Source organism: Protopterus annectens, chromosome 1.part0 (assembly GCF_019279795.1).
Source record: "Protopterus annectens isolate FY-2018-M chromosome 1.part0, PAN1.0, whole genome shotgun sequence".
Classification (NCBI taxonomy): Eukaryota; Metazoa; Chordata; order Ceratodontiformes; family Protopteridae; genus Protopterus; species Protopterus annectens.
This window is the reverse complement of record NC_056725.1, coordinates 507,229,455-507,241,954: the sequence shown is the minus strand read 5'-3', so window position 1 is coordinate 507,241,954 and position 12,500 is coordinate 507,229,455. Positions and strand designations below refer to the sequence as shown.

Sequence of the window (12,500 nt, the reverse complement as noted above, 5' to 3'; positions counted from 1 at the left end):
GTTGTAATGAAAGACCCTTTATGACATACTTCAACAAAATGCAGAACTGAATTGTTGCTTTGCATTAAGCGTAACTCAAGAGTTCTGACACCATTCTTGAATATGTTTCATTACACAGCTACTTTGTATGACACTGAGTTGCCATGGTGCTTTATACCTTGTGTAATCAGGCAATACACAAATAATCTAAATAAAAGGAGGGGGCCAGGTGCTGAGGTTCTTTAGGGAGGTTCAGCTTTTTCCTTTCATCCAACACGTCTACTGCTGAAAAAGTTCATTTCATAGTCTGTATGACATGGACCACTGTGTGACCTGCATAATATTATGCCATACAGCCAGCTTCAGTTCTGTATGACCCTGCAGTTTATGAATCACTTGTAAATAGAGTATAGCTTAGCAGAATGCTTAAGCAATAACTCATGCCTGAGTTTTCATACCTCTCAACTGTACAGATTTTCACAGAATGTCCATATTTTTGGTCTGTTCCTCATAAATTTTGTGATTTTCTGGCAAATAACAGGGATGATCTGTGGATTTAAGTCACTAAATAATGATATGTATTTGAGTTTCAGACTTCATATCCTTCAGAAAAATGCATGGTAAGACAAACCCTGTTATTCTATCAACATTCTAAGTTTATAAGAGCAATGTTTAAAATCTTATCCTATTTTTGGGCTTTTGTCCCTCAATTCTGTCAAGCTTTGTCTAGATTTTTTGTGCTAAGAGGTTGAGAGGTATGGTTTGGGTACAAAAGGGTTTACCCATGAGTTGTTTGGTTTGATCACGAGGGCGAATCTCAAGGTATTTTTTAATATCTGTTTGTTAATCAGGTAAGGCCATTGGACATTATCCTTTTTCAGGAATGACCTGGGAGCACTGTCTGGTTAAATGTCTTGCTCAGAGTCATACAGTAGACAAATGGAGGTGGAAAGAATTGTTCCCTTGATCCTTGACTACAGGAACCAACTTATTAACAACTAAGAGCCTTAATCCTCTGCTCTAACTGCCAGACTAATCCTCTCTGCTAACTGCTAGCCAAAGGTAGACATGGGTGAACCCTGCATTACTCACACCAAAGCGCAAGTCATTGCTATAGTAAAATGACATTGCAAAGAAATATCTTAGTTCTTTAAAGTAATGCGACTTTATAACAGATCTTCATTTTCCATCGGTTTCCACCCACTAAAGCATGATTCCCTGATTAATCTCAGTATGCTTTTTGTTTTCTCCACAACAGATTAAAAAAAACATTTAAACAATAGTTAATAAGTAATTATCTACAAGTAGATGAATAATTATATACAAGGGGAGAAAAATCCTACAATAAATTAAATATTTTAGAATTAGTTGTTGAGGAAAAAAGCTCCACAAACACACACAATTACAATAGCTGATGAGTAATTATACACATTGGGTCATAAGCCTCACAACAGATAAAACATTTTACATTTACAAAATATTAGTAGGACACATCGTGATATAGAATACAGTATGTACTGGAAGCAGCAAGGCACTGAAGAAGAGGAAAACTTTTGTCGAGTAAAGTAATATATAGTTATTTGAAATATTGACTATATTTCTAATAATATATGGAAGTGAGAAATAACAGAAAATTACAATGCCAAAATAGACTGAGTAATAGAACTAGATGGAGAGGGGTAATGAGCAGGAGGGAAAAATTAAGGACATAGAGAGAGATGATTAGTATTAGAAAGACGAGAATGTTATGGAATGATACTAGAGACAAAGAAATAGAAAGTGTCGAGATGAGGAGGTAGAAGAGAATCCAAAAGTGAGATCTAATTTTGATACTAGGCCATTTCTACTTGTTAAGATATGGAAGTGTTAGTGATTCAGGGTGTGAAGGGCGTAGTTATAGTAAGTAGGGGAGCATGTATCTCATCTGAGGGTTGTGGAGGTACAGATCCAAGTGTCATCTAGATATTTTTAAATTGCTCTTGAAATTGGAAAGATTGCTAGTACGTTTAGGGGTCAAGGGGATAGAGTTCCAGGAGTGGGCTACATAGGTAATATGGAGAGAGCCTCTGCTGACAGGTGTGGTTTGTAGGTAGTCAGGAGCATTTTGTTTTCAGATTGAAGTGGCCTTTCAGGGGTATATGTATGTGATAATTTTAGTAGGAAGCTGGGTGTAAGCGAGTTGCTTTGATAATTCAAGTCAATCAAGCCTGTTTTAGGGCTTAGCAGTGATGGGTTCTGTTTGGTACGTTAGTGGCAAATTTGGCTATTTCATTGTAGCACTGATTAAGGTTATTTTGGAAGGAAGCATGGAGGTTTCCCAGTACTGGGGACCCATACAGTAAAATAGGAAGTAGGAGTGCAAAGGCTAGGAGTTTCCTGAATGAATCAGTTCAGTCATTTTTGTTCTATATTGTGTCCCTAATTTTTGGTGAGTTTTTTGATAACCTGTTACATGTGCAAGTCAAATTTCAGGTTATCATCAATTGTCAAGCCTAGTAGTTTGGTATGGGGATGGCTTCTATAGGGGTGTTATCAGAGGCAGTTATTGAGACATTTTGTTTGAAGTGTGTAAGGACTTTTGGGAGGAATAATAAAAGCTTTATCTTTTATGGACTGAGTAGAAACTGGCAGCTTTCAACTGACAAAAATGACTCTCAGATTGTGTGCTGTAGAGTAATTGGATTACTGGCATTACAGATTAAAGTGAAGTTGTCTGCATATTATATGAGGGATGCTTGTGATTTGGCAGAGTGTAGGTTGCTGGTAAAAATGTTGAAAAGCAGTGGCCTTATTATGGAATCTTGGGGAACACTTGTTTTAACTGGTAGGAAGGATGGTTAAGAATTAAGCCATTTAACAGACTGAAGTCTATTGGAAAGGTAACTGGAGAACCAGTTGATGGAGGTGTTTGATAGGCCAACTGAAGATAGTTGTCTTAGAAGTAGGCTATGAGATATGGCATTGAAGGCTTTGAATAGATCCAGAAACATGGCAGAAAGCAGTTGGCCTTTGTCTCTGGGTAGGTTAATAATGCTGGTGAATTTTAAGAAAACTGTGGTAGTGTTATACCCTGGTCTGAAACCATGTTGGGTGGAGGTAAGGAGGTTCTTTGTTTATAAATGAGACATTGATTATGAATGCATTTTTCAAGGATTTTTGAAAGGGGTGATAATTGTTATGGGTATAAAGTTGAATATATCACTGGAATTACCCCCCTTCTGAAGTAGGATGAGACAGGTGATTCCTAAATATACCTATTTATGAGAATGGAAATGAAAATGAGCTGGTTGCTATTTTTAGTAAGTCAACAGGATTTCAAATGGAGCTAGTGTACTTGGTTTAATTTGTTTGAGGTATTTTTGATTGTTTTGTTGGATACTGGTTGAAATGAGAAAGAGTGAGTATTAATGAAACTGGGAAGTGAGATGGAATGGGATGCTGTCAGGTTATTAGAAGATGTCAATTTGATTTGAGTTTGGTTGTGAAGTAGTTTAGTGATGCTAGAGGTAAAGTAACCATTGAAAGCATTACAGTAGCTGTTTCTTCTGTGGAGCAATGGGGATTGGGGTTTGATTGTCCATTTGAGCCAGGGAGAAGTATTTTTGGTATGTGGTCCAGAACTGTCTAGACTTTTTGTTGCATATATTCTGCATATTCGAGTAATAGAGTTTCTTGTCAAGTCTGATCTGGAATATGACTTTATTTTGTATGTATCTATATTGAAGATTGTTTTCTGTTTTATTATTGAGCCATACCTTCCAGGCTTTATCTCTATTCCTCATTAATTCACTAGTGATGGAAGTAAGCCAAGGAACAGGGCTGTTTTGCATTCTTTTAAGCTGGAGGGCACAATGTTTAATATTTCCATAAATATTTTGTTAAAATAGATAGCATCATCTACTGGCAAGATTTTTAGGCTGTTCCAGTTGTGAGATTGTAATGAAGTACTAAACAGTTCTGGGTCAAAGTTGTTCACATTGGGAAATGTATGGCATTCTCTTGTGGCATATATGGGAAGATGGTCACTAAGTGTGCTTGCTAAGATGCCATGGGCAATGGAGTTTATATTGTTAGGGTGACTTATTAATCGCCATTCCTGGGTAGTAATTCTATAATTTTTCAGGCTGATTCTACTAGGTTCAGTGATAGATTAGGAGAAATTATGTAGGTTTCTACTAGAAACGGATAGCTCAGAGGTGAGACTTGGCCAGTCAATGTTAACATTGCCTAGTATCATTCTCTGTGTGTACATTGTTGGATAGCTAGGCTAGTATGTTCTCCAATGTGCTGATATTGTCTCCAGTTAGGAGGGCTGCATACATATTGTTTTATGTGAGTTTAGTTTTAGGTTACTTAGAAGTAATTTGGTATTGTTAAAGGGGGGTATGGTAGATAGGAAGGATGACAAGTTTATGCTACTGTGGTACATTATTAATACTCCTCTCACTTTTTTGTCAGTTGTAAGGATGTTAGAGATGGGGGAAATATTTCCATGTTATTGATATTAGCTTGTAGCCAAGATTCTGTTTTTGCTAATATGTCAGTGAACCGATATTTTATCCATGTATGTAGTTTTGGAATTTTGTTCATAATGCTTCTGAGGTTCACATGGAATAGACTGAGTTTTTTTGTTGCTATTTCATATTTTCTGGGGGAAGAATTTACGTTATTAGGTGTGATTATTGTATGTGGAGTAAGTTGACACCTGAGGAGGTCCAGGGCTGGGATAAGTGCCACTTACTAATAGCAGACTCAGTAGCACACTTGTGCAGCTGTGTTGTTTTAGTTTTTCTGGAGCTGCTAGTGATAGTACCTTTGATTTCTTTTAGAGGTGTGGAGTATTTTAGGTTTAATGAGGTTTGTAAAGTGATTTTTTATATAGGTAAGGGCCTATATTAAACTGGATCCATTTAGGGGTTACATTGTAATCATGTGTCTTTTGATAGTAGTTGAAGTATTCAGGGAGTTGGGTTTGGTAAGATGTAGAGTAGGTTAATAATATGAGTATACAGGAGGTTAGAGTGAGATGTTATTTCACGGTGGGAGTGGTGAGTTTAGGGTATGGGGTGTTTTATAGGGCAGCATATTTAGTTGTCATTTACAGTACTGAGGAACTGTAAGAGGTTGTTGTTCCTTGGTTAGGTTTTGGTGGAAGGAAAATGTTGTGGATTGGTTGTATTATTTTCTGGGTGGGCCAAAGTATTTGTTAGTTCTTGTAATTTGGTGATTTAAGAGGTTGTTACTGGTTAGTTAGATGTTGGTGGAAGGCAGTTGTGGATTGCTAGTATTATTGTATAGGTGGAGATGAAGTGGGAACAAATGAAGAGGAGCTGGGGTTGGTTGGAAATGGTGGTAGGGCAGGGCAGCAGAGAGAGCCTGAGCACAGGGAGGGTGAATAGAGTGGGTTGCACCTAGTTCAGCTGTAGCATAGCCCAGTTTCAGGTTTGCTGTTTTGGGGTCTGTTTTATAACTTCTGAGCATTAAATTCAAGCCATCTTTGCTGGGGAAGGTCCTTCTGCACCCTTGTGGGAAGAGAGTGCTGTCTTAGTCCTATCTAATCGAGGGTGACTGGACTAAAGCTCCGAGAGAGCATCCTTATTGGCTAGTTTGAGTTAAAAGGGGTATTTCTTGTTTCATTTAAGCCCACATTTGAGTTTGTTTGCATGTAGAGCACCATCGTGCACTGCCACGTAGTGCTGGTTACCATTGGTGGTTATAGATGCAAACATTTTGCTTGTTTAATTTTCCCTTAGCACTCTGCTTGTGGTCCTCCAGAGGTTTTTTGTGGCCCTGCTCTACTGTCAGGTGGAATACTAAGGCTAGCCTCAGAGGTACCAAAACACCTCCCACACATTAGCCATTCCTAAGTGTGACCTCTTTTCCTGACCATATAAATTTACTTAACACTATGGATGGACAATTTCCCACAGTTTCTCCAGCCAGCATGGTTAACATGGGCATCCTGAGGCAGTGTAGCAACTGCCTCATGTTCACCGACATCCCTCTACTCCTAGTCCACACAAACTCAACATGTGAGAGATGCAGCTATATTAACAACATTGAATCCATGCTCTCTCACACACCAGTCAGTACATATGACAATGAGAGAGTTGTCAACATGCACACCTCACCTCCTACTCCACCCAAACTCACATCACACTTACCTAGGTATGCGGAGGTCCTCACCAGAAACATACCTAAACACCAGAGACCTCCCAAACACAAACACAAGCATGCTAAACATAATAATTCCTCTGCAGAACACAATACACATAATAGGTCATGCACCAGTGTCTCACCGGTCAATCCCTTAAAGCAAACAAAAAAAACAAAAAACAAAAACAACAAACATATTAGTCATAGGTGATTCCATCGTGAGACACACAGATGTCCCTCTCACCAGGCCAGAAAAGGAGAAGGTCATGGTCAGCTGTCTGTCAGGTGCCAGGATCCGCCGTATCACACATGCACTCAAGTCTCTCAAAAATAGGTACTGTTATGATTCTGTCATAGTCCATGTTGGTGTGAATGACTTGAGATGTACCTCTCTGGACTATATGAAGACAGACATGACTGAGCTTTCAGACTATGTGTCTCAGGCAGATATGTCCCTAACCTTAAGCAGCATTTTACCTTCACCTAGGATGATGTCTCAATGCAAACAGAAAATGATTGACTTTAATAATTGGCTTAGTTTCTGGTGTCATTCTAAGGGGATACAGTATCTGTCAGCCTGGGGTGACATGATCGACAGACCTCAATGCTTTGCCAGAGATGGTCTTCATCTGTCACCCCTGGGATTTTGGCTACTGGCTAAGGCTCTTGCCACCCCCATATTGCCTTTTTTAGGCAGTGTCTCAAGGACAAATTTCCCGATGTAAAAACTCCATGTAAAAACAACCTTAAGATTATGCTGCTAAATGCTAGGAGTCTTAACATGAAACTGTACTAACTGGAAGCAGTCTTCAACTTGGAAGACATAGACATTTGTGCAGTCACAGAGACCTGGTTCAAGGCTGTGGAAAGCACCCCAGCCATGTCGGGTTACACCTCCTTCCACACAAACTGAAGGCATGAAAACTAAAGGAGGCAGTGTATTGATATTCATTAAAGATAAATGCATTTCCTGATTGGTTGAACCGTATGATTCCCTGGAGATACTTCAGGTGCAATTAAATATTGGTAGGACACCTATTCAAGTCATTGCCAGCTACAGGACCTCTCCATGAATTAGGACACCCATTCTGACTAGATACATCCGAACACTATGGTTTTGGGTGACTTTAACTACCCATCCATTGACTGGGTAAATTATTTGTGCTCTAATTCACTTGCCCAAAGGTTCCTCAAATATTCATTAACTCCAATGCCCTGGACCAGCTGGTTGACACCCTGCAAGGGGTGCCAACATCCTGGATCTGGTGCTTACCAATATGGGGGACCACTGTAGCTCCCTCACTGTGAGGTCTTCCCTAGTGAGATATGACCACAAATCAGTTTCATTTGAAGTAACTATCACACCTGACCCCACCCAGCAGAAATTAAACTAAAAAACTTCTCCAAAGCAGACCATAACCTCTTACAGGATGGTATAAATAGCTTTGCTGCACCCCCCCCCCCCTCAGATGGAACTGGCAACTATGACAAGTTCTACACCAATGCTTTATACAAACACCTGTATAATTGCATTGACTCAGCCGTGTCAGATAGGACCAAAACAAGCTCCTCAAGGAAGAGCAAACCTGCCGATGGGCAACTGCCATTAACAGGCTTTACAATAAGAGGAAGAAATTGCTGTCTAAGAGTAAGAAGGAGCGAGTCCTAAACTAGAAACACTCCCTCCTCAGCTTAAACAAGCAAATAAGACTTCTTGTGAAATCCTGCAAAGCAAATTATGACTCCAAATTAGCTTCCTCAACTAAGGACAACCATAAGGCATTCTTTAGTTACATCTGTAACCTAAAAGGAAAGGCCCAGATTTGTACCAAACTGGTAGTTAATGATACCACATATACTGAGCCCTAGGACATAGCTAACCTGTTAGCCAACAGTTTCTGTGAAAACTTCACTCCCCTGTCCCCACCACACGTACCCCATGGCATCCCTACCACCTATCCTCTACCTTGTATTTCTTAAGAGCAGGTCATAAAAGCACTTTCTAAGGCCAAAAACACAGCATCTATCAGACCTGATAACATCCCAGGTTGCATGTTACATGGGCTCAAACAAGAATTAGCAACACCACTGGGTACTATTTTCAATCATAGTCTAAGCACCAGCTTCATCGCAGCTGAATGGAAAATGACCACTGTTATCCCCTTGCGAAAAGGTGGTGCTTTCACTGACCCTGGGAACTATAAACCTATTAGTCTGACTAGCCTTATCTATAATGCCATGGAGCAGATCATCATGGACCTTATCAACAAAGATATAGGTAATCTCCAATCTCCAAACACTTGACCCTACTCAGTTTGGATTTGTCAAAAGGAGATCATGCCTATTAAACCTGGTGGGCTTCTTTGAGACAGTCACCAAGGCCCTGGATGAGAGGAAGTCTGTGCATACAGCCGACCTAGAGTTAGCCAAGGCTTCTGACACTATCCCCCACTCAGACATCATTGACATACTCACCCTGCTAGGTATCAACCTTTATATCATTAGATGGGTCACTAACTGGCTCACAGATAGAACCCATATAGTCAAAATAGGGGAATCTACCTCCAGCAGCTGACCTGTAACCAGTGGTGTTCCACAGGGATCAGTCCTGGGACCTCTACTGCTTAGAATCTGTTTCTCCAAAGTACAAGGTAAAACTAAAGGTCTGTGGCTGACAAAATTTGCTGATGACTGCAAACTGGGAGCAGTCATAGACTCTCCAAATGATGTCAACATCCTACAAGAGGGTCTTACACAAACAAATGATTGGTGCCAAAGGCATGGCCTTAAACACAATGCAAAAAAGGTATTATTATCCCTTTCAGTAAGTGTGATGTTCCTGCCAACTAGCACATCAATAACAGCACCCTAAGTATGCACTCAGTGGTGAGAGGCCTGGGCAGACAGGTTGACAGCAACCTTACCTTTGATCACCATGTCTCCACAGTGGTAAGAAGGGCATTCTATATTGCTCATCTCATAAGTAAGGACATTGCATTCAGAAAAAAATAAGTTATAACCTCTGTACTATTCCCTTATCAGGCCAGTAATTGAGTACAATGCCCCTTTTGCTATATACCTTTCCAAGAATCTGCAGCAATTGAAGAGACTACAAAGGTTCCACACAAGGAAAATTCAAGTTCTTCAGCATCTGTCCTATGTGAATCATCTGAAATCACTGTTACTTTATTCTGTTTCATACAGATTACTTAGATGCAATCTATGCCTTGCATATAAGGCAATCTTTGACCCTGCTTTATTGGAAGTGCTGCATATCCACAAGTCAAATGGTACACGGGTTACCACTCTAAAGACCTTATCCTGGTATGTGACATTAAAAGAACCTGCTGGAGGGACAGATTTGTCACCCAGAGGTTACCACACCTTTGGAATGGACTCCCACTTCATGTCAAACAGAGGACATCAATGGCCCTCTTCAAATGCAGTCTGGACGATTGGATGGGTAACCATAAATTCACCGCAGGGGTTCCACCTATGTCCCTCCTGGACAGGGGCAATTTGTGCTGATCATGGAAATAACTGTAGAACTTGGCAGGGCTTGTAAGGGCCCTAGGGCCATTAGCCTTATAACTTCTTATGATCCTATACCATTAGTTCTAATTTATGTGTGCATTATTTATTAGTTCAGATATATGTTGTGCACTATGTATTAGTTCTGATTTATGTTGTGCACTATGTATTAGTTCAGATTTATGTTGTGCACTATGTATTAGTTCAGATTTATGTTGTGCACTATGTATTAGTTCTGATTTATGTTGTGCACTATGTATTAGTTCTGATTTATGTTTTGCACTATGTATTAGTTCAGATTTACGTATGTTGTGCACTATGTAGTAGTTCAGATTTATGTTGTGCACTATGTATTATTTTAGATTTATGTTGTACACTATGTATTAGTTTAGATTTATGTTGTACACTATGTATTAGTTCAGATTTATGTTGTGCACTATGTATTAGTTTAGATTTATGTTGTACACTATGTATTAGTTCAGATTTATGCTGTGCACTATGTATTAGTTCAGATTTATGTTGTGCACTATGTATTAGTTCAGATTTATGTTTTGCGCTATGTATTAGTTCAGATTTATGCTGTGCACTATGTATTAGTTCAGATATATGTTGTGCGCTATGTATTAGTTCTGATTTATGTTGTGCACTATGTATTAGTTCAGATTTATGTATGTTGTGCACTATGTATTAGTTCAAATTTATGTATGTTGTGCACTATGTATTCGTTCTGATTTATGTTGTGCACTATGTATTAGTTCAGATTTATGTATGTTGTGCACTATGTATTAGTTCAAATTTATGTATGTTGTGCACTATGTATTCGTTCTGATTTATGTTGTGCACTATGTATTAGTTCAGATTTATGTTGTGCACTATGTATTAGTTCACATATATGTTGTGCAGTATGCATTAGTTCTGATTTATGTTTTGCGCTATGTATTAGTTTAGATTTATGTTGTGCACTTTGTATTAGTTCAGATTTACATATGTTGTGCACTATGTATTAGTTCAGATTTATGTTGTGCACTATGTATTAGTTCTGATTTATGATGTGCACTATGTATTAGTTCAGATTTATGTTGTGCAGTATGTATTAGTTCTGATTTACATATGTTTTGCACTATGTATTAGTTTAGATTTATGTTGTGCACTATGTATAAGTTCATATTTATATTGTGCACTATATATTCATTCTGATTTATGTTGTGCACTATGTATTAGTTCAGATTTATGTTGTGCACTATGTATTAGTTCACATATATGTTGTGCACTATGTATTAGTTCTGATTTACATATGTTTTGCACTATGTATTAGTTTAGATTTATGTTGTGCACTATGTATTAGTTCATATTTATATTGTGCACTATGTATTCATTCTGATTTATGTTGTGCACTATGTATTAGTTCAGATTTATGTTGTGCACTATGTATTAGTTCACATATATGTTGTGCACTATGTATTAGTTCTGATTTATTTTGTGCGCTATGTATTAGTTCAGATATATGTTGTGCACTATGTATTAGTTCAGATTTATGTTGTGCACTATGACGTTAGTTCTGATTTATGTTGTGCACTATGTATTCTGGTGGTTTGACAGCATGATGCTCAGTAGATACATGTAGGCTTATTTGCCATTTGGCTATATCACTAGAGGCTTTCATTATAAAAGATGACATTTTATCCCACTCACTCATGAACCTTTCAGGTACTGTATTTCATGGCAGCCTGTTCTGCCTTCAGGGAATTTTCAGTATGACTGACAGTGGGATGGGAGTTCCGGCAATTGCTCCATGTTTCCAAAATAATCTTTGGCTGTAATGGAAAAAGACTGGGACTCTAATGGTAAATATTCTGAAAATGTAATATTCCCTTTTGAAATAAAAAGTTAATGCTGTGTTAGGTCATGAAACTGAAAGGTCACAATACTTCATTAGACAGAGGATTTGGGACTCCAAAATGCACAGAAAAATGTCTAGCTTTTACATTCCTGTGTACTGTATTCGATAATACCAGTGACATAAGCCCATTGTTCCAGTTTATGCTGTGCAGTAGTATTGGTGATGTGAAAGTCATGAATCACAAGGACACATTACCAGCTCTACTGCAAAGGAAAACTGTCATAAGGAACTTATGTTAACTGTGCAGCCCAATGTTTCAAAAATGCTCTCCCTTCCAGTAAGCTACTCATGAATTCATCATCTTGTACCCTATGAGATGCAACTAAGGGTGATGAAAGTAAAATTGTCTGGGTCTTTGCTTTCACATCTGGTAGACCTCCAGGGTTCTGACACAATGGATAAAGGGCTGTAAGTATGACTTCATTTAACACACCGAGCTCTAAGGTAAATAGCAATAATATATGGCCTATTTTGCAGCCATCCATTTCTGCCTACTGTGACACTCCTCCTTATTGAGATGCATCTTCTTATGAGCTGAAAGACAGAAATGCACTCATTATTAATTTATCTCTGAGGGTTACGTGTTTATCTTTAAGCTAAAAAAATCACATCTCTAGGCACTCACTTTGAAGTTCAGCTTCCCAGTCTTGCAGATCTTTTGGATAGTATTGCTTCAGGTCATCATAGTGATGACAGTACACCTCACCAGACCACTGGATACCTATAGCCTTAGTAAGCATGATGCCCAGGTCATGCCAGGCATCATCTTTTTTGAAAAGTCAGTCATAGAGACCCAGAAGTAGCTGCTTGAAGTGAGTGTTAAAGAGATAAAGAAATATCTTCATCTTCTTCACAAACTATATATGAGCCCTGCCTTTGCAAGCACTACCAGCCATCTCTTTCAAACAGGATGCAAAATGCCAAATGGTATAAC

The 12,500-nt window shown here is 38.7% G+C and overlaps 1 protein-coding gene across 2 annotated transcripts in view; it reads right to left on the bottom strand.

Moving 5' to 3' along the window:
- The window catches only part of LOC122793140, a 291,237-nt gene that overhangs the window by 211,203 nt on the left and 67,534 nt on the right, over nucleotides 1–12,500 (bottom strand). The window lies entirely within an intron of this gene.